At 40.4% G+C, this 18,933-nt stretch overlaps 1 protein-coding gene across 1 annotated transcript in view; it reads right to left on the reverse strand.

Moving 5' to 3' along the window:
• Nucleotides 1-18,933, reverse strand: part of FHL5 (four and a half LIM domains 5) — a 31,637-nt gene extending 12,704 nt beyond the window's left edge. Inside the window, exon 1 of the mRNA XM_040597815.1 lies at nt 15,642-18,933. The gene's annotated coding sequence lies outside the window, so the exon portion shown is untranslated. The remainder of the gene's footprint in view (nt 1-15,641) is intronic.

Genomic DNA, 18,933 nt, shown 5'->3' on the forward strand with positions numbered 1-18,933 from the left:
AATAGTATAACAGGGCTTGAATCTGACCTTCCATTTCCTTTAAGATCAGAGATGTGGATGTGAAATGAATGAGGCATGTATACGAGAAAATGACATCCGTCAGCTTGTACATTTGCACAGCATGACATATAAAAAGTAGACACAGCACAATGCATTTGGTACACAATCACTACATAGCCATCACCAAAAACAAGTTTAAATTTTGCTCGTTTTCTTCCGTACTGGGGAAGCAGTATAAACTGATGGCTAGGAAGAGAATCAAAGAATGTTTGTGGTTAACTGGGCTGCATATTCAAGGTCATAGGGCAGACTTGAAACTGGATTTCAGAGGAATTTTCGTTCTTTTTTTGTGGGAATTAGACTTATGAACTGTCTCTGAGGGCAACCTTGAGTCAATCACCTTTCTGATCTCCTCCCTGCTGAATCAGTACACCAGCTTCCTAACACAGTTTCATCTCTGCCTAAAAGTGGCAGCAGCAAAATCCTAAAAGGGCATGGATGAAGAACCTGTGTTACTTACAGTGGATTTTGTTGCACAAAGCTCACCAACAAATAGCTTCTGATATCTGCAGATATATCTCTGTCTTTTCATGCTAATGGATGGTGATAGGTTTTTAAGTTATCAAAAGCTCTGCATACCCATCAATTTTCCTAAAAAAGTGGTCCTCTTGATTATTATTTTTGTTTTTTCCCAGGAAACCAATCTGTTACAGGAAGCCTAATTTATATGCACAAACAAAACCCACTATTGTAATACCTCAGAAGTTCTGAATTTGTAATTATCCTCCTAAATACCTATATGGACATGGGAGCAAAGTGCCATTACTCCTGTTTTACAGATGGCAGTTGTTGCTTGAGAACATTAAAAGAGTACCCTGAGACTACAGTTAAAGCCTGGGGGTGTCCTTGAGCTGCTCCTCTGGTAAAATACTCAAGTCTCCCAAAACTTTGCTTCAGAGAAAGTCTTCAGAGTTCAACAATGATGATATGAGACCATATTTGGCAATGAAGCAGCAATGGTATGAAAAATAATGATGATTTTTGCAAATCTCTTGGCAAATGTCTGGGTAACCTTTGTGAACTACGTTTACCATTAGCCAGGCAACAAAAAAAAGTGTATCTCATCTGCCCCAGCACTGCTTACCGTTGCTCCAATAAATAAGTAATGGTATGAGCACCATGTAGCTAAGTAGAATGTTTTTCTTGTGCTTTGATCCTAATCTCTAGAGAAATATGTTTACTTTAAGTTTGCTGGAAGCTAGACTTTGTGTTTTGAAGGTCAGTTAAGAAATCTCTGGAGGTCTGATGCTATTCAGTCTCATGGAACCAAACGCTGACTCCAGCATTCCAGCTGCTAACTCGTGTCCTAGGCACAGGGAAAGACTGTGATGTTTCCATTCCTTGGGAAAAGAGGATTTTGCTGTTTAGATTGGAACAAAGCTAAATACTGTTGATTTCTATGTGTCTAGTAGGCACAGATACATGATATCATCTGTAGTGTTAGAATATTCCAAGGGGGCACAGAGAGATGCTGCTGAGGATGTGAGGGTATTGCAGCTGGAGTCCCTGGGGTCATATTTGAGCATGCAGCAGTGTCATGGTATGAATTATAAAGTAGATGAAAATAAAACAACAGAGCTGGCTAGTCTACCTGCTGTTCCAGCAGATTATGGCAGAAATTAGTCACAAGAAAATAGGAGAGGGACTTTCTGTAAAGTCATGTAGTTTCCTATAAAATGCAGAGCACTAGAAGACGTCCAGTGAAGAAAGCCGTAAGAAAATGACTGTGAAGTTGTGAAATCTGATAAATGTGGAACTTTCAGGAAAAAAATGCTTGTTTCCTATCTGGAGCTAAAAAGCACAGCCACAATGTTAATGTATCTCTTAACATTTTATCTTGAATTTTTCTATAAATGTAGGTTAATCCCTCTTATGTTATATAACTATTAAAAGACTGCTTAGATGAGAATGAATATACATATGCATGTAGGTATATCCATACGTGAAAAAATATTATATCTTTTGCTTTATGGTGATTCCAATGGAATGTTTCCTGATCTAAATAAGCCTGCCATTGAACTGCATCATCTTTTTCTTTAAGAACATGCAATGGTTGGGATAAGTCTATTAGAGAGGCAGAAAGAAAGAAAAATGATGGCAAAATAGATCATTGCAAGAACACTGAGGGATAAGAAAAAGAAATTGATCTATTATGAATGGGACATGCCTGCAAGCCATCCCAGGCACTTGTTTATTTTCAGGTAAGCATATATTTTTATCTTGGAACAGGGTTTTGCTTATTTACATGAATTTGCTGACTTCATTTTTCCTTTTTTTTTTTTTTTTTTTTTTTTTGTGAAAGCTTCTGAATAATTCATCACATACATTTTCAAAATACATTAGTGACTCAGGGTTACAACTGCAGTATAAAGCTAACAATATTAAAAGGAAAAGTTTCTAACAATATCACTATTTTATAAATAAATGTTTCTAACAATGCTCTGCAAGGAAATTTTTCCTCATTTCAGAAATCAGTTTCTTGATTTCTCTGGATGCCGGCTGCCCTCCAGAAATCGGCTATATTATTATGACTAGTCCTAATAAAAGTCCTGATCCGTCAGAAAAACCCCAAACAACTCCCAAGTTAAAGAACAATGGATTTTCAAAGCACTGGCCATACCTTTGCTTTGTCTCTTCCCTCCTAGAGTAACTGCATTTCCCAGTGACACCTTTAAGTTATAGCTGAGTGTTTAAGGAGAGTAAAGTTTTACTTTTCTAAAAATGGCTAGAGAAGCAAGAGGAACTATGGGCATATATTATATATCAAGTAAAAAAAAAGTACCTACAGGAAGCAGCAACACAAGTGCTAACTTTGAACAAGCTGTTTTATCCCTGTTGCACAGCACAGTAACACAAAATCAGGTTCTGGAAGCATCTGAGTGGGTCCAGAGCCCTCACTGATGAAGTTATGCTTTAAGGAGACAGGATGGATGCCAACCAGGACAGTGCTGTCACAAGAGACATGATTTTGGTGGACCATCTAAGCAAAGCAGCTCATTTAGAGGTTGAGCTGGTAACTGCACTGTACTGCACTGTACCGTGTTCAGACACCCCATGACCACAAGCAAAAACAACAAGAACTCTGGCTTAACCAGGGGATTGAGCATCTCAGGAATTCTGTAACTTTCTCCTTAATTGGTATTGCTGTCTGCTTTGTTTACACCATGCAAACTCAAATGTTGGTGCAGTCATCTAAATTCTTCCTTTATTCCAGTACAGCATAATTTACTACTTACCTAAACATCAAACTAGGACAAATTAGAGCAGTGAAAGTGCCTCAACTAAGTGTTTTCGGTGGTGCAGACAAACAGAAGTGCTGTTGCAGAAAAGGTTTGAGTAGCCTATGTCCCTCAAACTCTCTTTACTAGCTACAGAGTAAGCTGGAAGAGCCTGGCCCCATCGCCTCTATGGCAGCTAGGTAATTTGCTTTAATTCACAAATCATAGAATAGTTTGGGTTGGAAGGGACCATCTAGTCCAACCCCCCTGCAAGGAGCAGGGACATCTTCAACTAGATCAGGTTGCTCAGAGCCCTGTCCAGCCTGACCTTCAGCGTTTCCAGCGATGGGCCATCTACCACCTCTCTGGGCAACCAGTCCCAGCGTTTCACCACCCTCACTGTAAAAAATCTCTTCCTTGCATCTCGTCTGAATCTACCCTCTTTCAGCCTAAAACCATTACCCCTTGCCCTACCGCAGCAGGCCCTGACAGCAAGTCTGTCCCGCTCTTTCTCACAAGCCCCTTTCAGTGCTGAAAGGCCCCAGTAAGGCCCCCCCGGAGCCTTCCCTGCCCCAGGCTGAACAGCCCCAGCTCTCTCAGCCCGTCCTCACGGGAGAGGTGCTCCAGCCCCCTGAGCATTTTCATGGCCTCCTCCGGGCCCACCCCAACAGCTCCGTGTCTTTCCTGTGCTGAGGACCCCAGAGCTGGATGCAGCACTGCAGGTGGGGTCTCGCCAGAGCGGGGCAGAGGGGCAGAATCCCCTCCCTCGACCTGCTGGCCGTGTTCCCGTTGGTGCAGCCCAGGCTACAGCTGGCTTTCTGGGCTGCGACTGCACGCTGCCAGCTGTTGTCCAGCTTTTCACCGCTCGTCATCTGCAAACTTGCTGAGAGTGCACTCGATCCTGCTGTCTGTGTCACTGAGGAAGATGTTAAACAGTACTGGTCCCAGTACGGACCCCTGAGAGGCGCCACTTGTCGCTGATTCACCCGCAGAACTTCCCCCAGAAGCATCCAGCTCATCCAATACAACTTGTACTTGTTACTCAGACCAGCCTGAGCATTTAGTTGGCAAAGTTCAAACTAGTGGTTCCGTATGCATCTTCCTAATGGATATTTTTCCTCTATTACAAGCCTTGCTAGTGAAACTCAAGAATTACCACTGCAGTAAACCCACTGTACAGAAAAATCAGAGATCAGAAATAAGTATTTCTAATATAGTAGCTGAAAGCTGACTTTTTATGAAGGGGACAGAAAAGTTGCTAATGGCCTACAGAATTAAATGTAAATTATCTGCTGGTTTTCTTTTTTTTTTTTTTTTAAATTAATCAACACATGAGTCAGGGAGTGCAATCCATCATTTGATACAAGTACTACAGTGGTGGCCAGAGATTCCATTCCAGAATAACTGGCCTTGCTGTTCCGAACACCACAAGCTCTGCTGATGAGCAGTATTGCTGGTCAATAATGCAGCTCCACCTTCAAGTAGAGACAAACTGTCTTTGGAGTGTTTGGTATCGATTCAAGTCTCTCTGAAGCTATTACCTAAGAACACAAAAGCTTTTCATCTGCTCACATTCCTGGGTCCTGTCAATACCTTCGCCAGCAGCAGTACATGAAAAAAAGAGATTAATGCTATGGCTTAGATAATATCTTTTATTTTTCTGAAACTATTCTTACCCACATTTTTTATAGGTTTTCACAGTCTGGTAGAGCCAACATTTTCTCCTGTGTTCATTATGGAACTCATTCCTTTCTGACTCCTGTCAGATTTATAGAATCAAATAAAGCCATGAAGTATTTCAGCCATGCATTGGTGTACCTTTTCATGTAAAATCTTGGCAGTATTCTCAGTCATACTCTCTATGCTCAACCACAAAAGAGGTTTGAGGGTTGCATCTGGTACAAAAGGGCCATGTGATAGAGTATACCCAAATTAGCTGGTAAGTTATGGACTTAGAAGACATTTAGACAGTTTTAAATTGGTTAGCTTCAGCTGCCCGAGTTCCAAAGGCAAAGCAGCCATGAGCCCAAGATGTGGATGAGAAATCATTGCTGTATCATAGGTACAGTGTTAAAGGAGACAATTTAAAGTAATGTCATTAATGGTGTACCCCGGGGGCTGACACTGGGACCAACACTGTTCAACACCTTCAGTAGTGACCCGGAGATGGGACAGAGTGCACCCACAGCACATTGGCAGATGACACAAAACTGGGCCAAGTGGCTGATGCACCAGATGGTTGTGCTGTCATCGAGAGGGACCTCACCGGGCTGGAGAGGCGGGGTGAGAGGAGTCTCATGAAGTTCGGCAAGGGGACATGTGAAGTCCTGCCTCTGAGAAGGAATAACTGCAGGTACCAGCACATGCTGGGGGCGAGCCAGATGGGAGTAGCTTTGCAGAAAGGACCTGGGGGTCATGGTGAACACCTAGTTGAACACGAGCCAACAATGTGCCCTTGTGGGTAAGGCCAACAGCATCCTGCAGGGCATTAGTAAGAGCATTGCCAGCAATTCAAGGGATGGGATCCCTCCTCCCTAGTCAGCGCTGGTGAGACAAATCTGGAGTGCTGGGTCCAGTTCTGGGCTCCCCAGTACAAAAGAGATATGGAGCTACTGGAAAGAGTCCAGTAAAGAACCTCAAAGGTGACTAAGGGACTGGAGCATTTCTCCTCTGAGGAAAGGCTGAGAGAGCTGGGACTGTTCAGTCTGGAGGAGAGAAGGCTCAGAGAGGTTCTCATCAATGTATACAAATACCTGAAGGGAGGGAATAAAGGGAGCCATGCTCTTCTTACTGGTGCCCACTACAGGAGAAGATGCAACGGGCACAAACTGATGTTCAAGGGATTCCATTTAAACAGAACAAAAAACTTTCACTGTGAGAGTGGCTGAACACTGGCGCAGGTTGCCCAGCGAGGCTGTGTAGTCTCCAGTCTCCACCCTTGGAGATATTGAAAACCTGACTGGACATAGCCCTGGGCAATCTGCTTTAGGTGATCCTGCTTAAGCAGAGGGTTGGACTAGATGATTTCCAGAGGTCCCTGGCCACCTCAACCATTCTGTGACTGTGATGAACCACAGAAAGGTTTATCACTGCTGAAGGATACAAGAAGAAGGGTCAAAGAGTCCACAAAATGTTAGTGCTCCCTTATGTGCATTTGAGCTGGAGTGGGGTCATGCCCATAACAACGAAACAGGTCTTCTGTAGATGACTTACTGTGAATCCTCATCTAAGCTAGATGTGCACATAGCCTAAACAATGAGATGATGCTATTGCTTTCACCTGTAATATTTACATGCTTGAAGCTGAACTTTGAACTTTGCTGCCTATATACATGTCAGCAATTAGGTTCTTCACAATCAATGTCAGTGTTTCCTGATATTTCACATATGGTAAACATAGTCTCTACATTCTCAATTGAAATACATTCAGTGGAATTGCACAAATTTGGTTACAGAGGAAAAAGCAGAGGAAAGAGCAAAGGAAACTAGGGATTCCACGTGATTTCTATCAAAGAAAAAACTGGTCTCAGTAGATTCAGCATTTCCACAGGGAAAAATCACTTCCAACATTCTCATGTCCCAGCCATGCGTGAAATGAAGAGAGAAACATACTATTTTCTGTGTTGTCACTGTGTTCTGTGTGGAGCATGAAATGAGATCGATGTGTCCTTAGTCAATCATTCCGATACTTAGGTGTCGGTACTGCCCCAAAGCCGGGCCCCTGTTGGTGGCCAGGAGTTCACCGGCTTGTCTGCAGTACCTGGTTTACCGCAGTAAAGAAGATTCTGTTATTTCTGTTGTTGCAGGCTTGTGCAAGTCAAAACTCCTTTTTCTCAGTGATCATTTCACATTGTAAGCCAATGTTAATTGTTACGGACCAGGTTGCAGGAGAGGTGTAAAGGTTTGGATGCCGTCAGTAAGCTCGGCTGGTTCAGTGACCTGGCTCAGAAGGGAACGCAGGCAGCGCTCTGCTCCAGCGCTCTGCTCCAGCGCTCAGCCACCGCCCGGCACAGGACAGCAAGGAACAAAGGAGAGCTCACCGCACCAACATCTATACTAAGTGCACTCTTCATGAGGATTCAGCAGAGGAAGCAGATCTAAAAATTATTGTGTGATGACTTAAAGACTGTGTGAAGGAAGATGGCTGTAACTGTACCTATCTTTTTTTTTTTTTCCAGTTCAGCATGTGAAACCACCCTAAGATGCAAGAAATCCTACAAGCAACAACCTGCTCACGGCGCAAGTTTCCTAATCCCCTTCAGAAGATTAAATTCATGCTCTGAAATTTAAGCATTTATAAGCTTCCCAAACTAATATATATCAAAAGAAAAGTTATTGCATCAGGGTATTTTTGGAATAAAAAGGAGTTTTGCTAACACTTTTATTTCTAAAATTTTGATTTTTTTTTAATAGAAAGTATTTGTGGATAAAAAATATTTCATGGTAAACCTAAGTCTATTTTAGAAAAGCAGGATTCACTTGGTAAACCTAAGTCTATTTTAGAAAAGCAGGATTCAAAAAAGTGAAATATGAAAAATACTGGTTAAAATTGGATCTTAAATTATCAACAGAAAAATTTCTAGTAAAAACTTAAATTTCACTTTTGATATAAAGTTAAAAATTTCATTTGAAGAAGCAATTTTATAGTTAACTTTTATTCTAGGAAAAAAAAGATGTGAATCTAAGTTAGAGTGATCTCATTTTGAGAGAAGAAATTTGGTAGCAAAAGGATGTTTATGCTGGGTTGCAGTTTCTTCAATTAAAATGGTGGGAATGTAGATAATAACATATTGTATTTGCATGGAAATATTAATGTATTTTCCTCCTGTCAACCTGCAACCCAGCAAGTACTACATGTTTTTGAAAGAGAAAAAGAAACATTAAATATCTGGGGCTGAACTGATCAAGATGAGAAGTGATCACTGAGGCCACAGCCAATCTCTGGCAATGAATAGGAACTCTTCCTCACTACCCTTTCTGCCTGTTTTTCCAGTCCTCTTTCCTGCCTCCATCCTCGCCTACAACCCCCTAATCATAGAAGATACTTCAAAAGTGCTTAAATAAAAAGAAAATGAAAGTTACAAATGAAGACATGTGCTGAAAACCCGATCTGAGACTTTTACCAGTGAGTTCATCCCCAGTGTGCAAATCACAGCAGCACTTCTGAGCCAGCTCTGCTAGAACAGCATCTGCACATCAAACATCTGCCTCCCGATTCCCCTCTATCCAGCGCACTGAAGTCAAAACGCCTGCACAGCTAAGCAGAAACTCACTGAGGAAACAGCAGCATCACAGCTGTACACTAACCCCACCCGGCAGGAACACATCTACGTGAAAACAACGTTAAGCCTGCATTTGGGACTGAAAGCTTTCCTGGAGAAAATACTACCCATGGGAAATGATGCCTGGGGAACGATGTGCTCACAGACCATGAAACGGAACAGCCCTGCCACTAACAAGAGGTAACAGACTTTCAATAGGCAACATTGATGCTGACTGCAAACTTTTAAGATCTCAATAAAAAATAGGTCATTTCTTGTCTTTGCATCACCTGCAGAGATTGAATTTCCCTCGCCCTTACGTTTCACTTCAGGGACAGAAAGGTGGATGAAGAGTACCGTGTTGTGTGAGAATGGGTACATCACATGAATTAAAATCCTTTAAAAAAAAAACAACCAAACTTCAACTGACTATGCAGGACAACTTCTTCTAGCTGGGTTCTTTAGAAGCCTGTGACCTACTTTAGAACTGCTTTAAAAAATAAAATGAACAATAAGAAAAGATCATCATCAGCAGCAGCAATGCTAGCAGCAAGTGAAAACTGGAAAGGATTTTCATTACCCTATTAAAAAAAAAAAAAAAAAAAAAAAAAGACCTCCTTCCCCTGAAACCAAACGTAAAACCCCCAAGTCGTAATAAAGCATCTGATGCAGTGGCACAGCCTTTCTCTTTTCTCTCCCAACTGCACTGTGCCAACCTGACCTAGTTTTCTGAGGAAAAAATAAACTGAACCGCAGCACTTTTGTAATAAAAATATGACACCTTATAAAAATGAACCAAAACTAAAGATTTCTGATCTGAGCCCCGTTAAAAGATTGTCATGAGCTAGGTGGCATTACAGCTTAGGAAAAGCAAAGGTTACTGTAAGGAGAATTGGTATGTTAGATCTCTACATCAGTTGTCGTTGTTTCCGGGTATTTAGATTTGTAGGTCCGATGAACGGCCAGTTGTGTTGCCTGAGGAGCTCCATCAGCCTTGGCTGCCACTTCTTATGGAACCTGTCACTGAAAACAGAGATGATGTAATTCTGCAGACGAGCCCTAGGCTGCTTATTATGCCCGCAGGAATATACAATCTAAGAAATATTGGCAATGACAAATGTAGCATAAATACCCTCTCTTCACGCTACCTATGAACTGTTTAGGGTGACCACTGCTGTGGCCACCTCCTTCCTGTGGAGAGGGACTCCATGATGTGCCTCCACCGACCTTCCCAAGGGAAAACAGGCTTCAAGATGGGCAGTCCCAAGGGGTAGGATCAAGGAGAGAAGGAATGGGCAGAAACATTGAGTAGAACTAGTAACAGCCTGATTATAAACCAAGGCATTCTTTTCCTGCATTTTTTCTGGCAATTAACACATAGGTATCGTTACGCTACCTAGCAGTAACGATCCTCTGCAATTGCACTGTCTTTGGAATACAGGGATCCAATAATAACACAGCCTTATTAAAATACATACGTATATATTGTAACTGCTAGGTGGGCAGACCATGAAAGGTCTAACATGGTGAAGAAAACCTGAAAGATGTGGTCCTTTTTTTGTGCCACTACCACTTTTACAGTAATTAACTGGTTATACAATACAGCTGAGACAGAGGGTGAGAAAGGTTTCCAGAATCACCAACCAACATGAAAATACATGGAATGTATTTAACTTCCTTCTGTTTCCCTCCACGCTACACGAACACCTGCTTTGTCTTCTATTAGAACAGGACCCCAAAACCACTCGCATACGTATGTAAATTAATGTAGCTGAATAAGTTAACTCAATTAATGCATGTCAAATTAGGTGATTTAAAATTTTATGGACTAGGTTTTTACCACTGCATGTTAGGCTTGGTGTCCTCACATCTGTTTGGGAGCTCTAGGCACAATTCACTTATGAAGTCTCAACACCTGGACCAAGGTTGCAGTCACAAACTAGTACAATTCAGCTGCACGTGCATTTTACCAAAGCTGTGGAATTATAGCAGGGTAGCTTTGTTCTTTTATTCTCCGCCATGTATTTGGTTTAAACACACTGTAAAGATGGAAAACATTACTAGTTTAACTGTGCAGGTGCATCAAGGGTGGGCTGCTGGTCTTGGGGCTGGGAGAAAAAAAAAGATAAAATATGCAGATATACACATTTTCTATGATGTGTCCTATATTCACTGTTGATAGTAAACCAGCACATTTCATTCCATCACAGCAAAAGTATATATGACTCAAAATGTAAAAACTCAGTTCTAGAAGAGAGCTGACAACAGGACTTCTGAAGGCAGTGAACCCCTTTAGGAACGGGGCTGATGTGGAAGTAAGGGCAGGAAGCGGCGGCCTTCGGCTTCTTCCTTGTTCTCTGCCAGGGAGGAAAAATAATGAAGTGTTACTAGTATGAGTATAGAAAAAAATGTTAAGTTTCATTGGGTTGTTGGTTGTTTTGGGGTTCTCCCCCCCCCCCTTTTTTTTTTCCCTTTTCTTTAAATATGTGGCTTTGTGCATCATCCAATAACCAGAAAACAAATGTTAATTGAAGGTCTCTTGGGTCTTGAGTAGTTCAGTAGATATTGTCCTGTCAAACAAGAGAAGAGTATATCATGGCATCGATTCTGTTTTAATTTCAATCCTCATGTCCTGTCAGCAGCAACAGAGAGACTCAGCCCTGGGGTTTGTTCATGTCCTGCAGTGACCTTTGCCATGTACTTGAAATCCTTGTGCCCCTTACGTTACCTGTTCTGCATACTTAGAAGATAAGGTCTGCTGAAGGATTATGTGACTGGGTCTCCTAACATTTCCCTTAAGCCTTAAAATCTCTGTGCCAGACATTAAACATATTTCTTTCTATTTTAACATAGTCTATCTTCCTAAAAGGGGCTATGGTTTAAAATTAGACCCTGCAATGAGTAGACCGTGGTATTCTGTCTGTCTTTATTATGATGTGAGGTTATTGACCCTTCAGTTACTGCTCTGCTGGGATTTTTGTAATGTCCTGGCATGTGAAAAGGTCCTTTTTGTTTGTTTGTTTTTGGCACTATGACTTTCAGAATGGATTTCTTTCTATGATTATAAATACACATTACCTAAAAGCTGGTTCCATTGTAGGATTGCCCTATTGTGACTGAAGGAAAATTAAGGACAAAGTTTATCTGAACACCTGAGACAGTCAGGGTTTGACTCGGACAAATAACAACCATCAGCAAAGTCTTAGCATTCTGGAAGAAATTTGGCAAGGATGAATAAATTCCTTTCTAACATTTAGGAACATTTTACGAACATGCTGTTTAACTCAAGGATATTGTGGAACAACGAGTTCACCGCAACTAGTAAAGTTTATCAAGTGATGACATGAAGCCTGGCATGCAGCAACCAACTTTGCAAACCTGGAATAGAACTGACCAGTTTTCAGCATGGGATGATGCTCAGAGATGGTAACTCTGACCAGCTGTGGGGGATAAGGTTGGTCTGAGGAGGAGAGTGGTAAGCAGCAGCAGCAACTGCATTAAGGAACAAATACAGTTCAAGTACTTTCTGCTAATTTATGTTAAATTTGGTAAATATTTTCAGTAAAACATCTAAGAAAGTAATTAAACAAATTAAGAATTCTGCTACTGTATTAAAAAAACCCCACACAAATATTGTGAGCTTTTAATTTGAAATGTTTCTCAATGCTCTTCAATTTGCAAGCATCAAACTAAACAAAGATTGACAATTAGAAGAACAGCATGAAACAGTTTCCCCCCTAATCTTTTCCTTTATTTTAAAATGCAAATAGAATCCCAGACTCACAGAACTCTAATTATGCCACAATTTTGCATGTTATAAAATATAAATGAATCATGATGTAGCTGAAATTGAAACTTGAAGAGCTCACTTGAGGAAGACTGGGCTCCTGATAAAATGATTTACAGCCTAATACTGCTCTGGGTTTCTGATAAATAGAATTACAACCTCTGAAGTATTTTACAGCCTTCCTTTCAAATATTTCAGAACGCTTTTCTAACAACAATAATAAAATGATCCTAAAACACAGTTGTGAGATACTTGCCTACAGGAAAGGTTAATGCTTGTCAAAGCAAGTAATTGACTTGCTCAAGGTTGGAGAGCAAACCCGGAGGACTGGGAAGAAAAAGGGCCAGCCACCACACCTTTGTCAGTAGCTGGGTCTGCTCATCAGTCTGTGTCCATGGCACTGCTCCGGGACAGGTAAAAGCACTGTACGAACGTTGCTGGGTGGTCAGCTTCCAGTGCCAGAGTTCCAAAATTAGCTGAACCAATAAAATGTTCCAGTTGTGAACTCTGCAATTGTCCTTAATGTCTCTGAGGTTATGACTAATATTCTTACGCAAAATGTTCCGAGTGGAATTTCTCTAGTTTTGTGTCAAATCTCAGGGCCACGGTGGTTGAGAGAGTTCCTAGTTATGAAGGATTTGGGTTGTTTCCAGACAGTCTTGGATAATATTGTTTTCAATTAATACTTTTCTCCCCACTGTAACAAACCCAGCTCACCGATGGGGAACTGAGGCACAGATCAGCCGGTCACTCTGGTCTGAATTCTGGTCCCCTGTGTGTGTGCGCTCTATCAACAACTACCCCATGCTGTCACGTGGTCACTCTTTCTATCAGTTCTGCTACCAGGGCAACAAAGACACATTACAGGAAGAAAAATATATCTGAGATATAAAACCTCCAAGTTGAGGCCAGCAACCAGCTCGGGCAGCCTGTTCAGAACCATTATCTGTAATATGTTGAGATGTGCAAGAATTTACCAGTCCTCGTGTATGGACCCAGAGCAAATTCAAACTCAAAGGCAATCATAGCTGAGAAGAAAAGTAACATACTAGCATTGAATGAAGCAGAATCAAAGAAAACTCTTATTCTAAGAAAGGGAAACAAGAAGGGATGATAGATGTGTACTCTACAATACCAGAGAAGAACAGGGATATGCACAGAAGCCAGCCTAAGCCTACCGAGGCTGACGAACAAGGCATTTTTTACAGTTAAAGGAGAGAGATAAATTCCTCTCCAGGGTGACTCCTAGCAGAAATTTAATTTAGCCATCATTATAAAGGCAACCAAGGGAGATCAGTTAGCATTTGTAACAGTCTCGTCCCTCACTGTATCTCTCCCACAGAATTTTATGTGTTGGGGTTTTATTAACTTGTTTTTAATATCTCAGTTCAGTGTTTTTGAAGTAATGTTTGCGTATTTCTACAAAAATGTCCTTATTTCATTCCTCTTACATTTTAAAGGAAAATACAGATATATGAAACAAGGAGTTCACAGCTTCATTTCTTACTAGAGCTGCACACCCTTTTCCCAGAAGAACAAATTCCACTGCAGGAGCTCAAGTGAACCATCAGCACCATTTCACCATGCCAACTTCCAAACTTGGACTCTAGAGATTTTAATAGAACAGTTGAACTGGAAATCATGAACTTTACCAAGCATCCTCGACTTAGACGTAAGACATCATCTTACCCTTAATTGGCAGGGAAGCATGCCGAAAATCTCAGGTCAGTTTTATTCCCCAGGTGATCTAAACTCCTGAACAGCATCTAGAGCTTGTTTGGTCAACAGGAGGGCTGCCCATTCAAAAAGGGTCACAATTTCACCCTCTGATACTGGGCTTGACATTTGGAAGCATGCTGGTTAAGATTTTCACATCTTAACAGTCTGTCTGTCTGTGGTTAGGCAGTACTGAAAGCTTTTCACTTTGTTTTTGAGAAATAAAACTCAGACATGGCAAAAGATGAAGAAAGCTGGGCTTGTTGGTGTAGAGGCCACAGAACATATGTCTTACCAAGTCAATCAAAAATAGACGCTTGGTAAAATATGACTGCCTGGAAATAATACAGAGATGCCATAGTTCCCAACTGATCAGATTCTCTTTCAAGCAGCTTTTGATTCCATTTTGCTCTAATACTACAAGAAAGTTAGTATGTCACCTTAAGTTTCTACCAATTACACAACTTTGAATCAAAGCGACTTTTGTGACACTGCAATAAAATCACATGGGAAGACCATCAGCAATCTGTTATAAAGTTAACATATTAAATCCATTACAGCCTGTTCTGTTAAATTACTCTAGAAACGTCAACTCATCACACAAACAGAAGAAAAATATGAGTGAAAATATTAACCACAAACCAAAAAAAGCATCTGAAACTTGTTTTCTAAAGGTAAGAGATTATGTGCCCAGCTCCAGATACAAACCCACATCTTCTGAAAACCGGGACAGTTAAAGAAATATATTTTCAAACATTACATTTGATAGTTTTGTTCAAGTTTAATTGTAATCTCATTATCAAAAAGACTGCCATTATAGAATTAGGTAGCAGTACAATTAATGTACTAGACGTAAAGGACTATTGCCACTGTTACCCTAACGGTTTCAGTTCTGCAATATAGGCAGACACTTCCAGCACCACTTCAGTAACAGTGGTATATCCCTTCTATTATACTCTTTCCCTTCAAATTCCAAACCAAAATTATGATTCTAAAACTGTGATAGCTGAAAGATAAGCAGTGTCTTGTGGAGGGAGAATTTAGAGATTATACTTGATTTTTATAACAAGTGAAAATATTGCTATAAACACCAGCTTGGAAACTGGTTTTATTTAAAAACAACAACAACAAAAATCCACATTAAGCATTAAAAGTAGTTATGCTAGAAACAAGTGACTTACCTTATCAGAAAAGACACTATCTAGAAAATTTTCTTGCAACAGCAAATAGCTATGAAAGCTTGCTAAGAGATAAAAACGGTGATTGAAATGTCACAGGAAACAGCATACATGTTTTTTGTTGGATTGTTCTTTGGAGTAAACAAAATTAATCCTCATCTCATTACAAAGGAAACCCCAAACAATCTTCTTGTAAATGAATGAGCGAGCGAAATAATCAAATGAAAACAACTGCATCCAAAACAAGTGTGGCATCTCCCGATATATGTTTAGAATTCTGCATCTAATTTAATTAGCAGTTTTGTGTGTGAAGAAGAAAGTTCCTGCTTACTTGCTCAAAATGTTAAATTCGATACCTTGTATGCTACCACACATAAACGTTGTCAGATAAAGGAATAGTGGAAAAGAACCTCAGTACTCACATTTGGTTTGAAGCTGCTTCTCTTGGTCACTTGTGCAGCAAAATAAAGGAAGAAATAATTACACGTCTTCACAGAAACAAGCATTCAAGTCCAAAAGAAACAGAACACTTTGCCAGAGCTATTTGAGGGTCCCATCAGAATTTGGCTGGATGCATGAAGGCTGAGGGTCAGTTTGTTTCCCTTAGACCTCATGACATACAAATAGCTGGCTGCCTCACCACTGAATCAAATCATTCTCTGACATATTGTGTTTACAAATTGCAAATACATACCATGTAGGAGGTTCTTAAAGGAACATATTTCAGACAGTTGTCAAAAGGAAAAAGGCATTTGTGTTAAAAAAACCCTATGGAATCAACCCCCCCATGCCCCAAACTGTTTAGTACTAGGAAAAAGGAAAAAAACCGATTGATCATCATTCATCACCAGATACACTCTGGTCCATGCATAGAAGCCACGTGGGCTTCTAAATCAGAACAGAAATAGCCAAGTTGGGATTACGAGAGTCTGATGGTTGTGTACAGGAAACGGGGGGCGCGGAGAAACACTCCTCCAACTTCAGGACAAACTTCCAGGGACCCGTCAGAACTCTTCTGACACTACTAAAGCAGTTTCTGGGCTGGAACAATTTGCTGCTCTTCCAGCAGGCAGGACAGCATTCATACGGCATTACCATCAGGGTGGCAGCAATGGCCACCTCTGGGTGCTCTCAGTATTTCTCGGTTTTGGCCTTCTTTGAATTGCAGTCATCTCTTTTCCTTTTTGCTTGGACAGAACAGGGGCCAGCTAACTTTCACAGACAGTCTGCCACATGCATAGAGCATGCAGAAGTGTTTATGCTTTGCATAAGATTCTTTGCAGACCTTTAATTAATCGCAGCTGAAATTGAGGATATTGTGTCCATTTGAAAATGCAGACTGAAGTTAAGCAGCCTGAAAAAAAGGATGGCTGCTTGTGGTATGAACCACGACTGACCTCCAGGCAGATTTTTCCACAACCAAGAGCCAGTAGGTCTGAATCATTTAGTCTGTAATGTCAAGTGGGTGGGAGCTGCTTTATACCACAGATAGAGGAAATGTTTAAATGGCTTAAAGATGTATTATGTTATCTGAAGACTTCAGTAAAATTGCCAAATCTGGACATGTTCTGGAGGTTATCTGTGTCTAGGTAGTATCTTACAATTAAGACTGATGCTCTGATTACTACTGCCAAGTACTGACTACCTCTATTTGTGGCTAACTGGTTTATTAAACCTCTGCAGACACTCCTTTCATCATAACCTAGACTGAAATCTCTTATTTTCATATGAGCTATAAGCTTTATTTATACCAAGCACTTTTCAAGCTTGCAATTTTTTCGCATTGAGAAGAGAGAGGACAAGTTAGGTGTGAATTTGAGTCCAGAATGAAAACCATAAATAACTTCCTCTTGCCTTTACTTCCAGAAAGAGAAAACTGAAAGTACAATTCTTGACCAAGTACCTTTTGAAGTTCACAAACCACAGCAAGACAAAAGTAGTACCCAAACAGACCTGTCAAAAGAGGTAATGACACTTAGAAGTACTTCTAACACAGCATGTTCTTTCTGGAAAGGATAAGAAGCACAGACACCTCCTCCATCGCTATGACTTTCCTTAAACTTCAAAGACTATCCTCAAATTTGCCTGACTGTAGATACAGATCATAACTATGTTAATAGCCAGAGAAGCATTTAAAACAGAATCGGGTTTTGCCCATAGGTCCAGAGTGCAACTCAGGAGGTCAACAAAAATACTGTTGCTTCTTCAGAGTATCAGTTAGGTGATGACTCCTGCAGCTCTCACATCTCTTCCTGAACTAGAAATCACCTTATTTCATCTGTGCCCAGATATAACGTGTCTTGACCTACCTTCCTCTTCATATTGAGGATTTGGGAAATTCATCAAGCAAATGGTTCTTTTTAAACTACTCAAGATGCTCTTCCCAATTCAGATTATTATTTTTTTAAATTAAAACAAAAAAAGGAAATCTAATTCCTTAAGAATTCCTATAAATATATAAATAAATAACTTGTTTTCCTGAGAAAACATCTTTGGCATTTACTGAGTATGTTGTTACTTGGGTCAGCAGAGAAAGGAATTCTGCCCTCACAAGTATCCTGTTTATCCAAAAGCTTCAGATAATACTATTTTCTATGTTTAAAGTATAATCATCACTCAAAAAGTTTGAATACCGTGTATTTGGAGGCTCTAAAAGGACTCAAGGGAAAAATCACTGCATGCCTTGTTCTTATATTCCTCCCTAGGCATCCACATGTGGCCCTTGCTGGAGACACAATCTGGGCTACACAGACCTTTGGTCTGACCAGGTTCAGTCACTCTTGTGTCTTCTGCAACAGTACTACACTTACTATTAAAAAAACCCACAATAACCCCGTTCTGTAGAAATTTCCATTTTCCTGGCATAAGGAAAATGTAACTTACGTATTAGAGAAAAAATTCACGGAGCAACCATGGCACAAGTAGCCTACTCATAAGCCTACAAAGAGAACAGAAGTATTGTAATTTTATCTGAACAAGCTGTAAGATGAATTCACAGACAACTAATCCCAGTGCTATTACTTAGAAACTTGTGTAATTATTTTTTTTAAGAAGCTGTGTAACAAGAGAATTTGAAAGAAGGCTGCAAGTTCTAACAGAGCAATAGTTTGCTTATTTCCAGCAGACCTGCAAATAACCAGCTGCCAAAGTCAGATTTTGCCACTTAAAAAGAGGGAAACACTGTTGCTGAGAAAGGTATTATTCTACCTATGGCTAATACACCCATTTCAATTTGCTGAGAGTAGCAGCAAATGAGGCTATGAGATTAATTTCTATAAATAATTGTGTACATATGCATACATGCACAATTACACATCAGCTATATGAGTCTATAATATAATGGTGGTGTTTAAGTACCACAGCTGAAGGGCATATAAGGCTGACCACTAAATACCTGAAACTAAAGCAAAAGTGTTGATTTGTATACTTTATATTGCCTTTCATTTCCCTAGACATTCCAAAGGCAGTTTTGTTTTGTGAACTGAACCTCTGATTTCTAAGACAGGATTACTCTTTCTCCTGCATACATTTCTCCTAGGTAGAGGACGCCTCCCCCCCAGGAATTAGCAAAATATTCAGGAATTTGTGAATATTTCATTTCTTTCTTTTTCAAAATACTTCTATATCATAAACTAAAGACCGATTTTCCAATTCTAAGAGACGACAGGAATATCTGGGAACGTTTTCAAGCCTTCTTGAATTCTGTAAGTAGCC

The sequence above is a fragment of the Falco naumanni genome, chromosome 6 (genome assembly GCF_017639655.2).
Source record: "Falco naumanni isolate bFalNau1 chromosome 6, bFalNau1.pat, whole genome shotgun sequence".
Taxonomy (NCBI): domain Eukaryota; kingdom Metazoa; phylum Chordata; class Aves; order Falconiformes; family Falconidae; genus Falco; species Falco naumanni.